At 40.0% G+C, this 14,470-nt stretch overlaps 1 long non-coding RNA gene across 1 annotated transcript in view; it reads right to left on the bottom strand.

The window, feature by feature from the left end:
* LOC138260783 (uncharacterized) overlaps positions 1–14,470 on the bottom strand; it is a 176,934-nt gene that overhangs the window by 73,816 nt on the left and 88,648 nt on the right. The window contains exon 2 of the long non-coding RNA XR_011198985.1: positions 4,418–4,530. This is a non-coding gene — a long non-coding RNA (uncharacterized lncRNA). The remainder of the gene's footprint in view (positions 1–4,417; positions 4,531–14,470) is intronic.

Genomic DNA, 14,470 nt, shown 5'->3' with positions numbered 1-14,470 from the left:
CTGCTCCGCATACAAATTAGTCTGCTCAACAATCTCTTCCAAAAACACATTATCCACAAACAACTCAAATAAATTGACAGGCAAAAAGTTATCTGTATTGACTCTACACCCCGGGAGACCAGTAAAGGTAGGCAACTCTGGCTGCTCCATGTTTGGGGTAACGCAGAGTTCAGGTCTTCTAACGGGAAACCTTTCAGCCCAAGGTTGCTACACTAATGGCACATCATTGTCCTCCTCTAAAACAGGCCCTTCATCTGCACTGAGTGTGGCTTCCTCATCAGAAGATTCCTCTGCGACAGAAACTGCACTGCCAGAATCTCTCACTTCCTCCTCTGCCTCAGATGCAGAGTCCGTCTCATAATCATGATCTGACAATGACTCAAAAAGCATACCAACCACCTGCTGAGCGGTCATCCTGCGGCTAGCCATGATCTTTCCTACAAAAATTAACTGGACAAATGCACCACCAACAACCAGCATTGTGTAAGATAAATAATAAAGTGTAGCTTTATTAGTAAGAGTTATAAACTCAAAAACTATACCCCTCACTTGCCTGAAAAAGCTTGAATCACCAGCAACTACTCTGCACAGACACAGCAATCACCAATAATATCCCACTAAAAAGAAAGAAAGAAAAGCAAATTAGAAATAAGACAACACAAATATTGTGCAAAAATCTAAGGGCAATTTCACACAAACCTGCATTTAGTACACCTCCTACAAACATGTCATTCATACATCTCAACAATACTCCTTTGGAATAATTTGATTTTACTTACCTAAAACATGCAACTATGCAAACCGCCGGTCAACCACCGCCAAAATTGCAAGGAGCCACAGCAAAGAAAGCAAAAGCTTTGAACTAGAACAAAAAGGAGGAAACAAATTATCACAAATGCAAATACTTTGTCAGTTGACTAAACATCCCACCATCAAGCATTTAGAAGTTGGTGCCTAAGTGGATTCTGCCAAAGGGGCAGATGGGCCTACTAAAAAATAGTCCTATCTGCCCCAAGGAGGGCAGAAAATACCTTTAGTAGTGTGTCCCCACAGGGAGCGACCCTTGCCCAAGGGGCCACCACCCAAACAAAAAAAAATCACACACACACTATCCCTGGTGCCTACGTGGCTTCTGCCCCCTTGGGGACAATGGGCCTAAAAGAAATAGACCCATCTGCCCCCAAGGGGGGCAGAAATGGCCTTGGTACACGTGCCCCCAAAAGGGGGTGACCCTTGCCCAAGGGGCCACCCCCATCCACTAACACACACTATCCCTAGTGTCTAAGTATGGGCCTAAAAAAACTAGGCCCATCTGCCCCCAATGGGGTCAGAAATGGCCAACAGTTCAATGCCCCCCACATAAATAAACATATAAAAAAATCCCTGGCGTCTAGTGGTTTCTGCCCCTTTGGGGGCAGATCAGCCTAAAAATATTAGGCCGATCTGATTCCAAGGGGGGCAGAAAAGGCCACAATAAACATGGCCCCCAAATTGGAGCGACCCTTGCCCAAGGGGCCGCTCCCAAACAAAAAACAGCAAAAATAGGGAAGAAAAAAATAATCCCTGGCATCTAGTGTTCGAGGGAACAAATTACCGCCCCAAGCATGTCTTGTTATCTATAGTTTGGGAACAGACCCACATCAGGGGTCCGGGCAGATTTATATAAACACACCTCATTTGGACAGATAGTCAGAGGGATTCTGACCAGATGCTATTGCTGCTATCGATGCTGCATGTTGCCTTTACACTGACCCAGCCTTCGTGTCCCTACAGAGTCTGAGCTAGAGACCTCATTCCAAGTTAACGAGGGTTGTGGGGCTCTTCTCATGGACATGGTATCGGCAGATTAGGTTTAACACACCTAGCTCTCTTCTAGGTTAGAGATCCATGTTTACATTATTGGGGTATTAGGACATATTTCACATCTCATGTCATTTCATGTCATTGCAGGATGGTGGGGGTCTTTGTATTAATGACTCTTACCTTTACCATTCTGTTTCTTGCATTATTCATTATCCTAATCATTGCAGACAATGCAACCTATTGCAGATTGCAGTTCTTTTAAAATAAAACCTATTGAAACCTTACTGCATCTTCTTCATTGCCTTTGTTTGAACGAGACATGTTGTTCATGTGAGAAAGGGGTAATCTCTGTTTAACCACAACACTCCCTGAGATGTCACACTCTTGAGTCGATGCGTAAAAGCTGCCACAAATCACCTTTTACTGTTGGGGTTTTTGGTGAGGTGCTGCTTGTGAGCCGGGAGGGTTGGGACAACAGTTGTGGCTTGTTGTAGGATTGGCATAGTCGCCTACAAACATAAGTACTGTCATCCTCAAACCAGCAGTCTTGCCTAGAGCAAGAGTCAAACTACGACAGTTTAGGTAAGCACACTAGAAAGGGTTGCATCTCTAGGGTATCAAAGCCAGTCTGTGCGAATGGTGCAAAAACACTCCCAAGGTGGCGGCCTTGTTGTGTCCTCTCTCCTGCAGCGGCAGGCCAAGGAGAGTTGCTGTGGCACCTGGAATACATCCATTACACTTCAAACCAAAATACACAAGCAAAATACATTGTCATTTACAACAATAGCTCTAACTATCACAAATTTGAGACCTATTGCATTGCAAATGCTTGTTTTTTTAATACAATCCTGTTCTATTCTTGAGAGATTGTAAAATTACTTGAGAGGAAGAATTTACATTTTCATAATAAGTATTAATAATAATAGATTTAGCGTATTAATCAAAGATTACAATAATGACAAATATAAAACACCTTAATCAGCACAAATATCAAGTGTCAACAATAAGTTATAGAACCATAACATATTAAAATCGAAATTAAAAAAAACAGTAGACCTGGATATATTCAGAAATAAGTTCATTAAAAATATGAGTCACAAAATTGGTCCTTTATAAGCCTAGTTTAAAAACTTCTTTAGCATTGTTTCATTACTAATGTCACAGACTCTATCACAATATCAAACAACCAGTAATTGACTACTACCAGAATATCTCTAACATTGTCCCATTCTCTGGAAACTTGTTTAGTTAACATTCTAAGAAACTATAGAAGCTTATTTTCATAAACACAAGAATAATTCATTGAAAAAAACGCAAAGTGTGCAAAACCCTTAATTTAAGATCAATTATGAAAGCAATTTACTTAAATATAGATGCTGTGAGAAATTGCATTAAAGTATAGAATCAGGTGCTAAAATCAAGAAGATAATGCATTATATGCTTGATCTAAAACTTTTGTTGGAATCAATATTGCACTATGTTTCTTTAGACTAAAACAGTATCTAACAGCCTCCGCAGTAGATCTTTCTTTTGCCTTGTTAAACATGGGTCGCAAGAACTTCCTTCTGAAATATAGGAGTTTGGAGCAAATGCATCAAACGTGAAGAAGGGATTTGAATGTGAGTCCACAAAGTTTTATCTTTAAATACTGGGTTCTATTTCCCCTCAAATTCATAGATCGGAATATAAAATAATCTGAACCTTGGGAATTTCATTTTGACTTACCCAGGCAAGTTTTATGCAAGATACTCTTGGCTCGGCAAGACAAAAATGTTGAAGACTAAGTTAACATGGTTATATAGTTGGGCATGGACTAAGAGTTCTTCTGGCTAACATTAAAAGTTCCACTGAATAGACATTTCTGGGATGTTCAATTTGACAGTGCCAGCAACTCTAATTCAGGTAGATTGTATCTTCCTACAACTGAGGATAGAGAATAGAGAATGCAACTCTAAATCCTTGTATGTAGTTTCCCTTGTTTCCTGATCGATTAAAAATGTATTTCAGTGATGATGGATCAGATCTTGCACAGTTACAGAAGTAGTTCACTGTGCTTCTGTAATGAAGTGATAATAATGATTTTAGACTTAGTTCTAGCCTGATGACACACTAAGGAGTTTCCGTACGGAAATTAATGCATACAAGTATTGTCACGGCTGGCAATGGTGAACAAGTATTAAGGAAAGTAATCCTAAGTAACTATAAACTTTCTTAAATACAACAAAACAATTTAAAACCAATTCAAACTACAACAACTTTACTAACAAACTATATGAGCAACTATAATTCAAAGATAACAAAATCATTAAAATAAGCATTTTTCTATTAAGTTCATAAGCAACTACTATAGACACACCCCTTTTTTGCTTTATTTGCCTACTGGATTTTGATCTTGGTAGCACATCTTTTCCAGTCTTTTAGCCACCTTGGCCTTCCAAGGAGTCTTCAATTTCAATGTGTGTGCTGTCAGTTTAGGTGACAATAATGTCTCAGCAAAGCAACATATTGATAAATTACAAGTCACAAAGCCTAGTTCGTGCAGAGTTAGCTGGTGCTCCTCAACTACTCAACTGTACAAGCCCCTCCACATCCCTCTAACCTGAATACACTGTACCTGAAGAGGCAGTTACTGCTGAACAGCACAGTAATCCTGCTGGTCTTAACAAGGCTCTTTCTTGCTGCTTATGTAAGCAGATCATTATTTGCTCAGTTTCCATTTTCCTCCTACTGAAGACAAAAAAACAAAAAGATAAAAGTTATATGCTGGTCAATAATTGATCACAGTGATACATCAGTATATTTTTTTTAACTTTCTATATTTTTCACCCATAATCACATATCGACATCTAATGCACCAGTAATGTGTTATTATTTTCTCCTAAAATTTTCACACAGGCTTACCCAGTGCACTGGTTTACCAATAAGTTTTTTCACGCCATCAAACCTCATTTCATAAAACCTTTTCAAGTAACACATTTCTCTTGACACCTTTGCTAACACTCACCACAGCCTTTCACTCTACAAATATCAATATCACCACTCAAACATTTCACAGGGCTAAAGTATATGGACAATCAGACTCATAAAAACAGTACACCTTGTTTTGTTACATTCTTTGTTTAATATTTGAACAACACTGCTTCCTTGACTTACAACTACACAAGGTTTGTACACTTTATTTTTAACAAAATCTGCACACCTTGCTCACATTTCTCTCCATTCTAATTTGCACCTTCCAAAAGCTATATTAACACATCTGCGCCTCCCCAAACAAGGTTTCACTCTGTAAACGTAGTGTAGAATAAGGTCACCATCGTTAGTACACTTACTGACACTTCACAGCAACGTTTATGAAAGATATTACTAAATACCTGAACTTGGACTTCTTTCTTAATTGCAAATGATCTTACCAGTGTCTTTCAACTCCAGATAAATTAACTTCTGCTGAGCACAATTCAAAGAGGCTTCCTTCTTCTCCAAAGCACCAAGGACAAACTGAGCTATCCCTGGTTCTGCACCCAATCACAGTATTTCCTCAACCATGTAATACAAATGGTAACTACTGTATTGGTGGAGCCTTGGCCCTTTATTTTACCTCTCCCCATGCAATCTGGCTAGACTCCCAGAAGATTGTAAAATACCCTGTGGAAGGTCTAGTAATTTACATGCATATCTTGCTAAGAGGCTCAAAGGATCGCAAACACCTCATAGCAGGCTTTCCCCTGCAAATCTGGCAGAATGATCTCGAGATTAAACAAACCCAATAAAAAATAACCATCTACTTACTCATCACAGTACTGATCTCCTACACACTTTCTCTCAAAAACAAGCACCACAATATGCATTCCTACTAATGGAGTGTACTGAGAACTCATCTACTTTTTAGTAGTTGTGACCCTGCAAGATCGTACAAATTATCTAAAAACAATATACATTTATTTTCTTCACAGTAGTTATCCCTTAGACACCTGCTCTCTAAATATAGGGGGCAGTATGCCTTTCTGTTGCTTCCTGATATAGCTTTCTTATTTTATTTCCACACCGCCAACTTTTCACAGCAAGCAGCAATGGCAGCCCTTTCATTTCTAACATTCCAACAGCCAGCCAATTAAAGCAATTTTGGGACTCACAGCTCCCACCAGAGCATGAAGACTCACAGGAAAAACAGGCTTCTCAATCACCATGATTCCATTTTTTAATTTGAGCTCTCTCATGAGCCCAACCATCCAAATATACAATTATTTTTCAACCTTAATTTTCTCAAAAACTACTGTATGGATTTACAACAAATCACAAAAAAATCTGCGGACCTAGATCTAGCTTCCTGCTGAATATGGTTTAATTCGTTCAGCAGTTTTTGCTGTAGATGTGTCTAAAGAAGTCTATGTTAAATGCATGGGGATTTTATGTTTTGGGATCCCTCTTTTTTCTGGCCCCCGTCTAATGGATCACCCCAAATCTTTCCAGGAAGGAGGTGAGATAAATGAACTTTGTTTGGGAAAGTTTTGTGAAGATGCATCAAATGAGGCCGAAACTATTAGCAAACCAAAAAATGTTCTTTCTATGGAAAAGCAGACCTAACTAACTATACACACACACAAAACACACACACACTTACAAAGACTGTGATTCCATAAATCTAATAAACAAGGATATCTAATTCACCAAGAGAGCTTCTTTCCTATTTGCCTTTTCAGTATGCAGGACCATTACCGGTCCTACAGTACCAAGCAACTTGATTGGCTGGCCGCAACATGAAGCAAAATGTTGCAGCCTCCATTACAGTACATGGGGGCCTATGCCCTGAAATTGTTCTAAAAAAATTCTTACTGGGGACAGGATAGGGATCCCTTGACCCTAGAGCACTCATGGGGGACTGTGGGAGACCAGGCCAGAAATAAGGTTTTGGAGGCTTGATATGGTATGAAATTTTGGCTGTTTTTATTTCTTTCAAGTTGTGCAAAAATAATGGAGAAGTATACTGCAGGATTGTCTTTGCAGGGATTCTGGTAGTGAAAGTGATGTAAGCTTCTGGAGTTGTTTTGATCCTTGAACTTCTAATCTTTCTCTTATTTCTTTTTCCCTTTTAGGCTTACTGGTGCAGGCCAGGAGTGGTGACTACCGCCGGAGTCTCGTCACGTCTTTCACCAAGACACCAGAAGTGAATACCTTTATTGAGTTGAAGTGATCCTATAGTCTCATACAACAGATGGGAGTAGGAAAAAACACATAGTAGAAGAGGTGCTTGTGACATCCCTCAGACCTTGACAAATTAATTCCCTCACCTGTCCACCTTAACAAAATATTCTCAAAGTGGGTAAGCTTTGCAGAGTGCTTCTCTTCACTAGAGAGATTTCAGTCTACACACTCATTTGGAGGGAAACATGTACCAAATTTAATTGAGGCCAGCATCTCTTTTTTCCTGTTCTTTATCTGTATTGTGCACAAAAGACCTTTTCAAAATAGTGTTATCTTGTTTTCATGCCCCCCCCCCTTTTCCCTTTTCCAGCCTGGTCACTCACCACGAGTGCCATGGTTCTCCAGAACTGTGGAGGGCACCTTGGCTTCTCTGGTGGAGTCCCAGGACTTTGCTTCGGACCACGCTTCTCGCTCCTCATCTTCTTTCTCCTCTCTGCCCTGACTGTCTGCTTCTTGCCCTGCGTCACTCTCCTCTCATCTGCTTCTTGTCCTCACTCTGCTCTTCCTTCACTTCTTCTCATCCTCACTCTTTCCTTCCTTGGTTTCCGGTTCCTCCTTTACCTTCTTCAATCTTGCCAGTTTTTTCTTCTTGCTCCTCTCTCATGTCATCTTCGGCTTCTCCTTCTTCTAAACCTTCTGGGCACCACCCCCTTCGCTCCACCCTGTATTTATTATTCTCTTTCACCCTCTCTTTTCTTTTTCCCAATCTTTCTTAGAGCTGGCCTTGTTCTGAGAAATAATATCCGGGGTCAGGGTTGATGTTTTCTCTGATTTTTGGTCCGTTTTGTTCTATAGATGTGGCACCATGGATCACTCCCGTAAGTCTCAGGTAAGTGTTCAGGATGGGTTGGGGTCACACCACATACCTCTTCCCCTACTTTCTTCCTTGGAAGAAAAGAGAACATGGAGTACCGGGATAGGCAGTCAACATTTCCTTGGTCTTTTCCTTTTCTGTGGAGGGTAGTGAAACAGAATGGCTGTAAAGCTAAGAACCATCTCTGTATTCTCAGATTATTACCTTTGTTTCTGGTCATCCATTCTAGAGGGGAAAGATCCGTATATAACACAAACTCCTTACCTACCAGATAATATCACAATGCTTTTATGGCCCACTTGGTAGCAAGAGCTTCCTTTTCTTGTGTAGTCGGGTACCCCAACTCTCGGGGATATAGTTTTGACTCAGATAATATGGGTTTTTCTTCCCCTTATTGGTCTTTCTGGGAAAGAACAGCTCCTATACCTACTCCTGAAGCGTCTGTCTGGAGTATATAGGGTTGTGAAAAGTCTGGACTGTGGAGGACAGGTTCTGATGTGAGGCTATATTGTAAGGTTTGGAAAACATCAAGCACCTTAGGTTCCGGGTGTTTCAGCATTAGATCTTTCTCGTTACCTTCTATTAACAAATGCGTTGAGGGGGCTGCCACATGGGAGTAATTTGGAATTAATCTTCTATAGTATCCAACCAATCCCAAGAAGGCTCTGAGTTATTTACGTGTTTTAGGGAAGGGTATTTGCATTATAGCCTCTATTTCCTATTTTTGCAGTTGGATCATTCCTTTTCCTAATACATAGCCCAGGTACTTAACCTTTTGGGCCGCCAGCAGACTCTTTTTTGGGTTTACTTTTAATTTGCCTGCATCCAGAGATGTCAATACTGCTTTTAAGTGAAGGAAATGTTCTTCCCAAGAAGGAGTGTATATCACAATGTCATCGATATATGTAGCTGAGTATGTCTTGTGAGGTTGTAAAATAATATTCATGAGGCGTTGGAAGGTAGCAGGAGCATCATGAAGGCCAAAGGAAAGGACCGTGAAGTGGTATAGGACCCTGGGTGGAGAAGGCATTTTTTTCTTTGTCTTGGTGTTTGAGGGGGACCTGCCAATATTCTTTACAAAGATCTAAGGTACTAATATATTGAACATCCCCCACTTTTTCTCTATCATTTCATCTATGAATGTGATGTGATATGTATCAAATTTCGATGGTTTATTCATTTCTCTAAAATCAATACAAAAATGGATGGAACCATCAGGTTTTGGTACCAATACGACAGGAGAATTCTGTTCACTCTGGAGGGTTCTATTACTCCCATTTGCAACATATTTTGGATTTCTTGTTCTACTTCTGTTCTATGTGCTTCAGGAATTCTGTACGGCTTTAGCCTAACATTTTCCCCTGGGTTAGTCAGGATAGTGTGTTCTATCAGATGGCTTTTCTCTGGTGTTGTAGAAAATGTTTCCCCAAAAGGTTGTGGGGCTTCCTCTAAATCATTTTGCTGTCATGGGTCTGGATCTGGGTCGAAGCATTCTCTGAAAAGAGGGGATTGGCTAGTACTGCATTAGTCAACACAGGAAGAGTGCCTTCCCATTTTTTAACAAAACAGCTAAAGAAATGCACTGAAAACATCAAAGGCTAAAGTGAAGTGAGAGGTATTGATATAAATTGTTATTTTATGTTGAAAAAAACCTTACAAATTCACTGACAAATCAAAGGTTAAAGTGCCATTATAGCTAGGTGCAGAACTAACACAAAAACTAATGTTTAAAAACAAAATAACACACTGAAATTCACCAGAGATAGTTTACTGAGATAGCTATAACTTGTGCCCCTGTCATAAACTGCAAATGACCTCACATGTTACATCACTCATGACATGTTAAATGACATAATTTATGACATCACTGATAAGGAGTGTACACTTGACCTAAGTGAGGTAGACTAGGGGTGGGGTTCAAAGTACAGAATTACCTTGTTATCTTGAAATATCCATGGAATTGTAAATCTAATGAAACAACAGATCTTTAAACAGAAAACAGATTTGAATGTGATCTTGTGCTTCCAGGAAACATTGCTGTGCATAGAACCCCTTCAGAATTTTTGTTTTTTCAAGTATTGCATAGAAAAATAAATAATACCTCAGACCGACCCTCAAATGGTATCCTACATTTAATTTCCACAAACGTTGCTTCTAAGATATGGGAAATTAGTACTAGGAGCTACTGAATATTAGCATGTGGTGTATAACTGTATAATGTGAAGATGGGCCCATATCGTATCATCATAGTTAATATTTATTTATTTATAAAGGAGGCACCTATCTGTTTATGAAGTTGGAATGGGATTTTTTTTTTAAAACTTTATTTATCCATTTTAATACATGTTAGAAACCAACACAATACATAGTTCATATTAACAAGTACAAATACCATATCACGCGTTATAATGGATTAATTGCCAGGACCATCACAGACTGAATAACATCAATATCTGAATCTCTATGCTCATTAAAAGAGTCCAACATTGTCCCCCAGCCTGCCAACTCCTCTGCGACAATGTCATCAGTACGAGAAAGTCTCAGGTGTGGCACCTTTGCGCTTTCCACTCCAGAACATCTGTGACCCATAAGGCCCCACTTGAATCCAAAAGCTATTCTTCGCTTAGCATGAACCAGAGCTAACTACAGAAGCTCATATGAGACCCTGTGTCATTTGGGCTTCACCATACACAAGAGGCATGCTCCGGCTGTCATAGGGATAGGGATTCCCACCGCCTCCTAACAGAAGCTATGTACCCCTGTGCACTGACTTGCCAGATATATGAATGTTGCACTCTCTTCCCTACAAAGTGCACACCTCGTCACCTTTTCAGGGCCAATACTGTTTATACAGGCCTGTGTTATGTATGTGCAGTGTAAGTAATTAAAGTGTAGTAGTTAAAATTGGTTGTTACAGGACACCATCTTTATCAGGATGCATGCATAACTCAAATTCGGGTCCTCAATGGCTTCCCCCAGCACTTTTTTCAATGCTGGTTTTTGTTTTGTACGTGTTTTCCATCAGGTCCCTTTGGAGAGCTTTATAGAACAGAGGGATAAGGTGTCTACCTTCCCCTCATTTGAGCAACCCCCCAGTGTCTGAGATGGTGAAAAGGGCTGCCCGGTACGTGCGCTAAAGTTCCTTTGTGGTGCTTTCTAATTTGGCAAACAGCAGGAAATGGCCTCCTTTTATATTAAAGCTGTCTTGTGCTTCCTGAAAAGTGAGGAAGACCACTCCCGGGTATAAATCTCCAGCTAAGAGACATCCGCCCTCTCTCTCTCTCTCCATGGACATAGCAAGGTCGATAGACCGAAAGGTAAATGGGACTCTTTAAGGATCACCTGATTATAATCTCCTCAATGTATCTGCAGCACCTTCTTGTATTGTCAGGTGAATTTAATTTAACCATACACTAGCCCCCATAAGATTGATTTAATGTATGAAGAAATGTTGTCTGCATTTAATGTACACATTGCTATATATCCTGAAAGTGCTGCGACTCAGAGGGATACTTAACTGTTCTTTTCTCAAATGAGTTAATTAGTGTGCCCTCAGATATCCCAGCAAGGAAAACCTTTTTTTCCTATGGATATCAGAATTGTCCTATTGATTATGTTTTTGTCATGACTGGTCATATAATCATGTTGAGCAGTTTGAAGTACTACAAATCAAAAGTAGTTATCACTGTCCCTTTCATACAGTGATAAATATGGGAACTCACCCAAAAAGAGAGTAAGTGCTCCCTCTAAAAATAGTTTACCCTAGATGCCTTAGAAGAAGGTACACAAACAAGCATTTAAACCTGTTAAAAAATCTTCAGCAAGTGTTTAAGGCTACCTGTGAAGAACAGATACCTTTAAAATTCTTCAGTTGGTATGAAGACATAACTAAGAAGGTATGAGCATGTTTAAAGGTTAATATAAAGATAATAAAGAATAACATTAATGGAAAAATGCTTGACAAGCGAAATTGAATTAGTATATTAATGATGAATGTCAATGTTTAAAAAAGCGGGCAAGAAATCTGGAAAAATATATAAGGTTCTCCTAAAATAAGGAGGGTAAAGGATGCCTTTTTAAACTAAGAGGACAGTTCAAAGGGCTGAAACGTAGTAAGAAAAGGTTTTATCAAGAAAAATGATGAAAAACCACGCTTGAAGTAATCGAGACAAATCATTTTAAGGGATTGTAGGAGTTGGTGCAACATAGTTTAGGTAAGGAGGAGGAAAAGCTGAGATGTTTGGTAGGAGAAGAAGCATGGGTCCTATTTTTCTAGAAACTATATAACAAGGGAGCTACAAATTTAATATAAATAATAACATAAGGGTGTAGTCCTCCATAGGGATGATTAAGAGGACAATATCCACATTAAAACCTACAAGAGTAGCCAGCCTAAATAATTTACCGGCAGTAATAGTGAAAACAAATATTTATTGGTGGACTAATTTGGTTTATCTGTTGTGCCAAAAATTCTAAAGATGGGAATCTTCCCGCATAGTTTGATGGGAGCAGTGATTAAATCCATATAAGTAAAATGAGATGCTTCAGCCCCTCAAAAGTACTAGCAAATAAACTTGTTAGACATGGGTGGGAAAGTTTTTTCAAAAATTCTTCTGGGAATACTTAAGAAGTGGGTAGAATCATAATCGATAATCCCTATAAAGCAAAGTGTTTTCAAGAAGGGGCACTCTACAGCAGATCACTGCTTTAGTTTGTGGGCCATTACTAAAAAAGCAATAAAGCAAAGAGAAGGTCTTTATTGCTGTTTTGTTGACTTTCAGTTGGCTTTTTATATGGTTGACCGTAGCCTACAATGGAAAGCTCAGAGAAATTATGAAATACCAGATGGCCTACTCTTGATGCTACAAGAAATACATAGAGAAAATTGGGCACAAATAGAAACAGGCACTTAAGGGTCTCTGTTACAGAGAATATACATAAAAAATGTGGGCGTTCACCGGCGTTCACGAGCGGTTGCAGTAGGACAGCTGTTGTTCCATTAGATTTGCTGCCACTCTAGTAGATTTTCTACTTGAACGGCAGCAAAATTACCTTGAATGGCGACCTGTACCCTATTGTGCATAGCATGGTGCCATTCGCCCTGGTTTTCAGCACTGCTCACGCTGCCTGCACAAAATTGCAGCACAAGCTGCATATTTTCCGCCCATTGGCAGAAATGGAGGACAGAAGGAAGGGGTGAGGGTGGAATACAGGCAAGAGAGGGCTGATGAAGGCACTTCACAACAGACCACACAGGGCAGGCAGGAGGAGCAATTGCAGAACAACAGAGAATGGAGGGCAGAAGACGTGGCAGCAAAATGGACCATAGAGGACAGGAGGGAAGGGATGGGGCATAGAACTCAGACAGGCAAGGTCGAGGTGGCAGACCATGCTGGGCAGGTGGGAGGGGCAGTGGCAGCTCAACAGAACACTCAGAGTAGATAGGATGGGCAGTGTCAGGTCCATGGAACATGGTGGGCAAAATGGAGTGAGCAGGGGAATGCACATAGAGATTGGAGGGCAGGGGGAAGGAGAACAGGAGCAGCAAGCTAATCACAGATGCTAAGCAGGAGGGCAATGATGGGGCATAGAATTGGAGTGGAAAATGGAGGGCAATGGCAGTATATCGGACTATGCAGGTCAGGAGGGAGGGGACTGGTGCATGGACTCAGAAAACAGAGGGTAGAGAGGAGGTAGATGGGGCAGCGAGCTAACTTTTCAGGGCAGCCGGGAAGGACAGTGGCAGACCAGCGGCTACCGGCCACACAGGGCTATGATGAGGGAGCAGGGGCATGGATTTGAACAATGGATGGCAAGGAGGAGGGGAGGAAGGAGCAGCAAACTTGGGTGGGGGCACAATGCCATGCCGGGCCCTGCATCCAAACAACCCACCGTGCATTGCCATGGGCATCTTACTTAATATTATTTAAAAAACTAGAAACTCACTGAAAGAAACAAAGGCTACGGAGATATTATAGTTAGGTTCAAATTTGACACACACAAAACTATAGAAATTCAGCTGTTGTAGTTAGATAACCATAACTCGTGCCCTTCCCATGCACTGCTATTTACCCCGGATATTACCGCACTCATGACATATTTTATAACATCATGGACAATATCACTCTAACACTAATTGTAAAATTATTCATAAACAAATGTGCATGGCGGGGGAGCGAGTTATAGTTACTTCAAATAACTCTAAGAGCTGAATTTATATGGTTTTGTACGTTTAAAATGTGAGCCTAACTATAATGTCTCTGTAACCTTTGTTTTTTTAAATGAATATATACATGTATATATATACATATATATATATATAATTCGCTGAAAATATCCAACGTTAAAATAATGTTATAGTTTGATGAATTTATCAGTGACAACGTTAACTTTTTGAACTTAAAAAAACACAGAATTTCACAAGTTATAGTTAGCAGCGTTAGCCATAACTTGCGCCCCTGTCCATGCACTGCTAATGACCTAACATATGACATCACCCATGACATGTTTTATGACATCATTCATGACATGGCTGATGACATCTCAAATGACATAATTGATGACATCACTGATGACATCATCCAATGAGTGGGCTAGTTTGTTTGACAGTTTACATAGTGGCAAGTAACTAGCATATTAATTCTACATTATTTT

This window comes from Pleurodeles waltl, chromosome 10 (assembly GCF_031143425.1).
Source record: "Pleurodeles waltl isolate 20211129_DDA chromosome 10, aPleWal1.hap1.20221129, whole genome shotgun sequence".
NCBI lineage: Eukaryota > Metazoa > Chordata > Amphibia > Caudata > Salamandridae > Pleurodeles > Pleurodeles waltl.
Note: the sequence above shows the minus strand (reverse complement) of the source record. Positions and strands in the feature narration are given on the sequence as shown.